Raw genomic sequence first — 6,155 nt, forward strand, 5'->3', positions numbered from 1 at the left:
AAATCGACCATCAATTGACTTTGACAGTCTCCCAGTGGGTGTGTGGCGATTCGCGGATTATTTCGTATAATATTGTTATAAAGTACTAAATTGACCCTCAATTGACTTTGACAGTCTCCCACTGGGTGTGTAGCGATTCTCGGATTATTTCGTATAATATTGCTATAAAGTACTAAATTGACCCTTATTTGACTTTGACAGTCTCCCACAGGGTGTGTGGCGATTCTCGGATTATTTTGTATAATATTGTTCTTAAGTAATAAATCGACCCTCAATTGGCTTTGACAGTCTTCCACTCGGTGTGTGGCAATTCTCGGATTATTTCGTATAATATTGTTATAAAGTACTAAATCGACCCTCAATTGACTTTGACAGTCTCCCACTCAGTGTGTGGCGATTCTCGGATTATTTCGTATAATATTGTTATAAAGTACTAAATCGACCATCAATTGACTTTGACAGTCTCCCACTCGGTGTATGGCGATTCCCGGATTATTTCGTATAATATTGTTATAAAGTACTAAGTCAACCCTCAATTGACTTTGACAGTCTCCCAATGTCTTCTTCTTTGCTGTCGGTCTCCTCTCTCGATCTCTCACTATTTTGGCCGCCGTGATAGGCGCTGCCAATAGCAGCAGCTACCTGGTTGATCCTGCCAGTAGTCATATGCTTGTCTCAAAGATTAAGCCATGCATGTGTAAGTACAAGACGATTTAAGGCGAAACCGCGAATGGCTCATTAAATCAGCTATGTTTCATTGGATCTGTAAACCCACTTACTTGGATAACTGTGGCAATTCTAGAGCTAATACATGCAATTGGTCTCTGACCGCAAGGGAAGAGCGCTTTTATTAGTTCAAAACTGGTCGGGCCCCGGTCCGTAACCCACCTGTGGTGAATCTGAATAACTTCGGGCTGAGCGCACGGTCTCCGCACTGGCGCCGCTTCTTTCAAGTGTCTGCCTTATCAGCTTTCGATTGCAGGTTATGCGCCTACAATGGCTATAACGGGTAACGGGGAATCAGGGTTCGATTCCGGAGAGGGAGCCTGAGAAACGGCTACCACATCTAAGGAAGGCAGCAGGCACGCAAATTACCCACTCCCGGCACGGGCGGGGTAGTGACGAAAAATAACGATGTGAGTCTCATCCGAGGCCTCGCAATCGGAATGAGTACACTTTAAATCCTTTAACGAGTATCCATTGGAGGGCAAGTCTGGTGCCAGCAGCCGCGGTAATTCCAGCTTCAATAGCGTATATTAAAGTTGTTGCGGTTAAAAAGCTCGTAGTTGAATCTCAGTTCCGGACTGACGGTGCACCACCCGGTGTTTACTGTCACGCTCCGAACAGCCGCCCCGCCGGCTCGCACGGGATGCTCTTTGTCGAGTGTCCCGAGTGGCCGGAGAGTTTACTTTGAAAAAATTAGAGTGCTCAGAGCAGGCTATTTGAATGGCCCGAATGGTGATGCATGGAATAATGGAATAGGACCTCGGTTCTATTTTGTTGGTTCTCGGAACAAGAGGTAATGACTAATCGGAACAGGCGGGGGCATTCGTATTGCGACGCTAGAGGTGAAATTCTTGGACCGTCGCAAGACGAACTACTGCGAAAGCATTTGCCAAGGATGTTTTCATTAATCAAGAGCGAAAGTTAGAGGTTCGAAGGCGATCAGATACCGCCCTAGTTCTAACCATAAACGATGCCAACTAGCGATCCGCCGGCGTTATTCCCATGACCCGGCGGGCAGCTTCCGGGAAACCAAAGTCTTTGGGTTCCGGGGGAAGTATGGTTGCAAAGCTGAAACTTAAAGGAATTGACGGAAGGGCACCACCAGGAGTGGAGCCTGCGGCTTAATTTGACTCAACACGGGAAACCTCACCAGGCCCAGACACCGGAAGGATTGACAGATTGAGAGCTCTTTCTCGATTCGGTGGGTGGTGGTGCATGGCCGTTCTTAGTTGGTGGAGCGATTTGTCTGGTTAATTCCAATAATGAACGAGACTCTGGCCTACTAAGTAGTCGACGGATCTCCAGAAAATGGTGTCCAGTTCGCAACTTCTTCTTAGACGGATAAGCGGCAATTCTAGCCGCACGAGATTCAGCAATAACAGGTCTGTGATGCCCTTAGATGTTCTGGGCCGCACGCGCGCTACACTGAAGGGATCAACGAGTTTTCCCCCTCCGAGAGGAGCGGGTAACCCGTTCAAAGCCTTTCTTAATAGGGATTGGGGCTTGCAATTGTTTCCCATGAACGAGGAATTCCCAGTAAGTGCAAGTCATCAGCTTGCGCTGACTACGTCCCTGCCCTTTGTACACACCGCCCGTCGCTACTACTGATTGAATGATTTAGTGAGGCCTTCGGACTGGCGCTCTTGGATTGTCGGCCCCGTTGCCCGCGAGGGTTTTCTGGGGTCGTCGCCTCGAGCTGACGGAAAGATGTCCAAACTTGATCATTTAGAGGAAGTAAGAGTCGTAACAAGGTTTCCGTAGGTGAACCTGCGGAAGGATCATTAACAGAGAGAAAGAGAACGGGGCGCTCTTTAAACTACTTTACTGATTTGGGCGGTCTCGGGCTCTGCTCTGGCAACTCCAGCAGCGAATGAGGACAATCCCGGCCCCCACACCAAAAATACTACGCTGTAGGTGGACCACACTTGGGCGAGAGCGCGCAACCGGAGGAGGACGGACGGGGCTTTGGACGGCTGCCCGTCCGTTCCTTACTACCGGCGAATAAGCCTCTTGCCCAAGAGTGAAATTACAATGCCAAAAAGAATTCCTAAACTTAACAACAACAAGCCGTCCGGCCAAACCCAACCCACAAACTTGGGCTATGTCTGTCAAACCCTTTCATTGAGACTCGACCTGTGATGGTTAGTCGCAAAAAGACCAAATGGCAAATGCACAACTCTTAACGGGGGATCACTCGGCTCGTGGGTCGATGAAGACCGCAGCAAACTGCGTGTCGGTTATGTGAATCGCAAGAATACCAGATACATCGACAAGTTGAACGCATATTGCGGCGGCGGCAGCCATATGAGCTTGTCGCCGCCACTCCTCTACGAGGGTCGGAAATATACATCCATCGGTTGCTGCGAGTTTGGTGCCTGCTGACTGTCTCCCCGACACGAGGGTAACCCGAACCGGGCTTCCGCCTTGGGGTTTAATCGCCCGCGCCTTGCGCGAGGCGTGCCCTTAAAAACAAGCCTATCACTAGCAAGTCCATGGACTTGGCGCACCCACATTCAACCACAACAAAGCCGGCCACCGTGTGTGTCCCGTCCCGACGACAGTTGTCGCCCTCGTAAATAACTGGAGGCGCTCTTTTGCCTGCTGTCCACAGAGACACGAATGGCCGTCGGCCTCTCATGGCTGATGCTGCACATGTTCTAAGAGGCGCACGTCCTCCTTCTCTCTCGGAGAAGAAGCACTCCATCCCACGAAGAGGAAACGAAACCGGGTCGGATATCTTTTAAGTAAGCCCGCCGGAATTTCGTCTATCACCTCGAAAAGAGTGCTTGGCATGCATTGCAGTGGAACCTAAATTGAGTGCGCCTGGGCCCTCAGTCTATATATCTAGCATGTAGTGGCGCAGGCAGAGAGATGACAATTGCTCTCGTCGGGACGAGAATGTTTGGGTGACGCCATGCTGTTCCTCACGCGCTCCTCCAAACTCTCCCACGGTCAGATGCGGTGTGGGCGTTCTCTTTAAGAGTTCGCTACGAGTCCACGTCTATCTCATGACAGGCCTGGGAGGGAGGCAGGGGGAGTTCTCTCTAAACGCGTTAAAGACGGTGTTGCGCCTCATTACGGCGCTCGCCGGGATAGAGCCCTAGTTCTGCAGCCGGAAAGGCCGCTCACGCCAATTAATACTGCGACTCTCGCTCTCTTTCTCCGGATAAACAAATGCCACTACTGTGGCATGCGTGAACGGGGAAAGAGGTCAAAGTTTAAGCGGCAAAGGTGCGGCCGAGTAAGGGCGGAACACGAGCGTATATGCATTAAAACTGTGTATATGACTCTGCGAGAGATGTTCTGCTGGAACACTTTTCCTATTGGCTATTTACCACTATTGATGTTGCTGAGAGGGCCGAGCACCTAAGCTGCTCGTTGTGAATAAGAAGGAACGGAGTTAGGGGTGGGAGTGCCGGCGCCATGGCTGCTGGTACCCCCGCCACAATACCCTCAAACCTTCCTTTATCTCTCTCTCTCTCTCTCTCTCTCTCTGTGTGTTTTAAGAAGAAGAAGAAGAATAAGAAGGAACGGAGCCAGGGTTGGGAGTACCGGCGCCATGGCCGCTGGTACCCCCGCGACAAGCCCCTCAAACCTTCCTCTCTCTCTGTCTTAAGAATAAGAAGGAACGGAGTCAGGGGTGGGAGTACCGGCGCCATGGCCGCTGGTACCCCCGCGACAAGCCCCTCAAACCTTCCTCTCTCTCTCTCTGTCTTAAGAATAAGAAGGAACGGAGTCAGGGGTGGGAGCACCGGCGCCATGGCCGCTGGTACCCCCGCGACAAGCCCCTCAAACCTTCCTCTCTATGTCTTTTGCAGCAGCACGTGGTAATGTCGGTGGTGAAGAAAGTCGGTGGCAGAGCGTCTTCCGCTTCTTGATTGGGGAAAATGTTCCCCCTAAGGATGATGAGACCACGATCGACCTCGTAGTAGGAGAGAGCTACCCGCCAAATTTAAGCATATTAATAAGCAGAGGAAAAGAAACCAACAGGGATTCCCTTAGTAAGGGCGACTGAACCGGGAAAAGTCCAGCGCATAACCTCGATGTCTTCGGGCACGAGGGGTGTTGCGTTTCAGAGGGTCCAGCACGCCGTCCCATACCGTCTAAGTCAAGCTTGAAAGCGGCCACTGCCCATGGAGGGTGACAGGCCCGTATGGCGGCGCCCGTGAGGGTACAGATGGGACGGTCGGAAAGGGCCTCTCTGTAGAGTCGGGTTGCTTGAAAGTGCAGCCCAAAGCAGGTGGTAAACTCCATCTAAGGCTAAATATGACCACGAGACCGATAGCGAACAAGTACCGTGAGGGAAAGTTGAAAAGAACTTTGAAGAGAGAGTTCAAGAGTACGTGAAACCGTTAAGAGCCAAACGGGTGGAAACTCGAAGGTCGAACTGAGGGGATTCAGCTCGTCGGCTGTCGGCTGGGTGGGGTGTTGTAATTGAGCGACCCAAAAATGTTTGGGCGCGCCCCCACTCACGCTGGCGTCGGCGGGCGTATTTCGCCTCGTAGTAGGTCACGGCGACCCGTTGCCGGGGACGTCGAAGGCCCGGTCGGACTGGTACCTCGCCGCCGACTCTCTCTCAGCTCGTCTGGGGGGTAGACCCGCACGACGGGGGGAACCACCGGTGTCCTGGCTGCCCTGCGACGGTCGTCGAGAAGAGCTTGCCGCCGCTTCGGCGGTGGTTGGCTCTCGCGGTGTGCAAAAGGTCGGTGATCCACCTGACCCGTCTTGAAACACGGACGAAAGAGTCTAACATGTGTGCAAGTCAATGGGCTCACTAAACCCAAATGCGAAATGAAAGTGACGGGCGCCCGGGGCAGCTTTTACGGCTCTCCGGTGCGTTTTGGGCCGATCCCTGACCGGCTGCCTCCGGCCTCCCCCACGCTGCGACAAGCGGGGTGAGACACTTTCCCCCGTCTCTGGACGTTGCGTGTGGTGGAGGTCGACAGGGCGATGGTCGAAGTTTAATTTCCCTCATGGGAGGGGGGGGGGGCGCAGGCCCGGGACTTGCCAAGACGCCGCGGGCTGTCCGTCCCCGGAAGCGGGCTGTCCGTCCCCGGAAGCGGGCCGTCGGTAAACGGCGGAGGCGCACCGGGGCAGTTGTCGACTGCCGCGCTTTGGTTCGCAGAGGCGCCGAAGCGCTCCGCTGGGGGGCGGAAGATATTTCACACCGAGTATGTGTGTGAAGGCACCCTCTCCCCTTAATATAGTGAAATAGTGCCATCCACCATACAAGGGCGGACGTTAGGACAGTCACCGTACCGCACCTCGAGACTGTAGGTTGTTTGATCGTTTGTTAGGTAAGGTTAAAACCTGACTGTTCGCGAACAGCCGAGTAACCCGGTTCCGGACTTATTGGTAGACGCAACATCATGATGCTGCTGTCACGGAAACCGTGGTGGCGACGTGTGCGCCGAGAGAGTAATAATGTT

General features: G+C 52.8%; 2 non-coding genes across 2 annotated transcripts; both read left to right on the top strand.

The window, feature by feature from the left end:
• The first annotated feature begins 639 nt into the window (after window positions 1-639).
• Window positions 640-2,510, top strand: LOC121870147. Its single transcript, XR_006089660.1, has one exon. It is a non-coding gene; the product is annotated as a small subunit ribosomal RNA (ribosomal RNA).
• Window positions 2,511-2,900: 390 nt separating this feature from the next.
• Window positions 2,901-3,065, top strand: LOC121870146. The gene has a single exon (XR_006089659.1). It is a non-coding gene; the product is annotated as a 5.8S ribosomal RNA (ribosomal RNA).
• The last annotated feature ends 3,090 nt before the right edge of the window (window positions 3,066-6,155 follow it).

Source organism: Homarus americanus, unplaced genomic scaffold, assembly GCF_018991925.1.
Source record: "Homarus americanus isolate GMGI-L3 unplaced genomic scaffold, GMGI_Hamer_2.0 scaffold39261, whole genome shotgun sequence".
NCBI lineage: Eukaryota > Metazoa > Arthropoda > Malacostraca > Decapoda > Nephropidae > Homarus > Homarus americanus.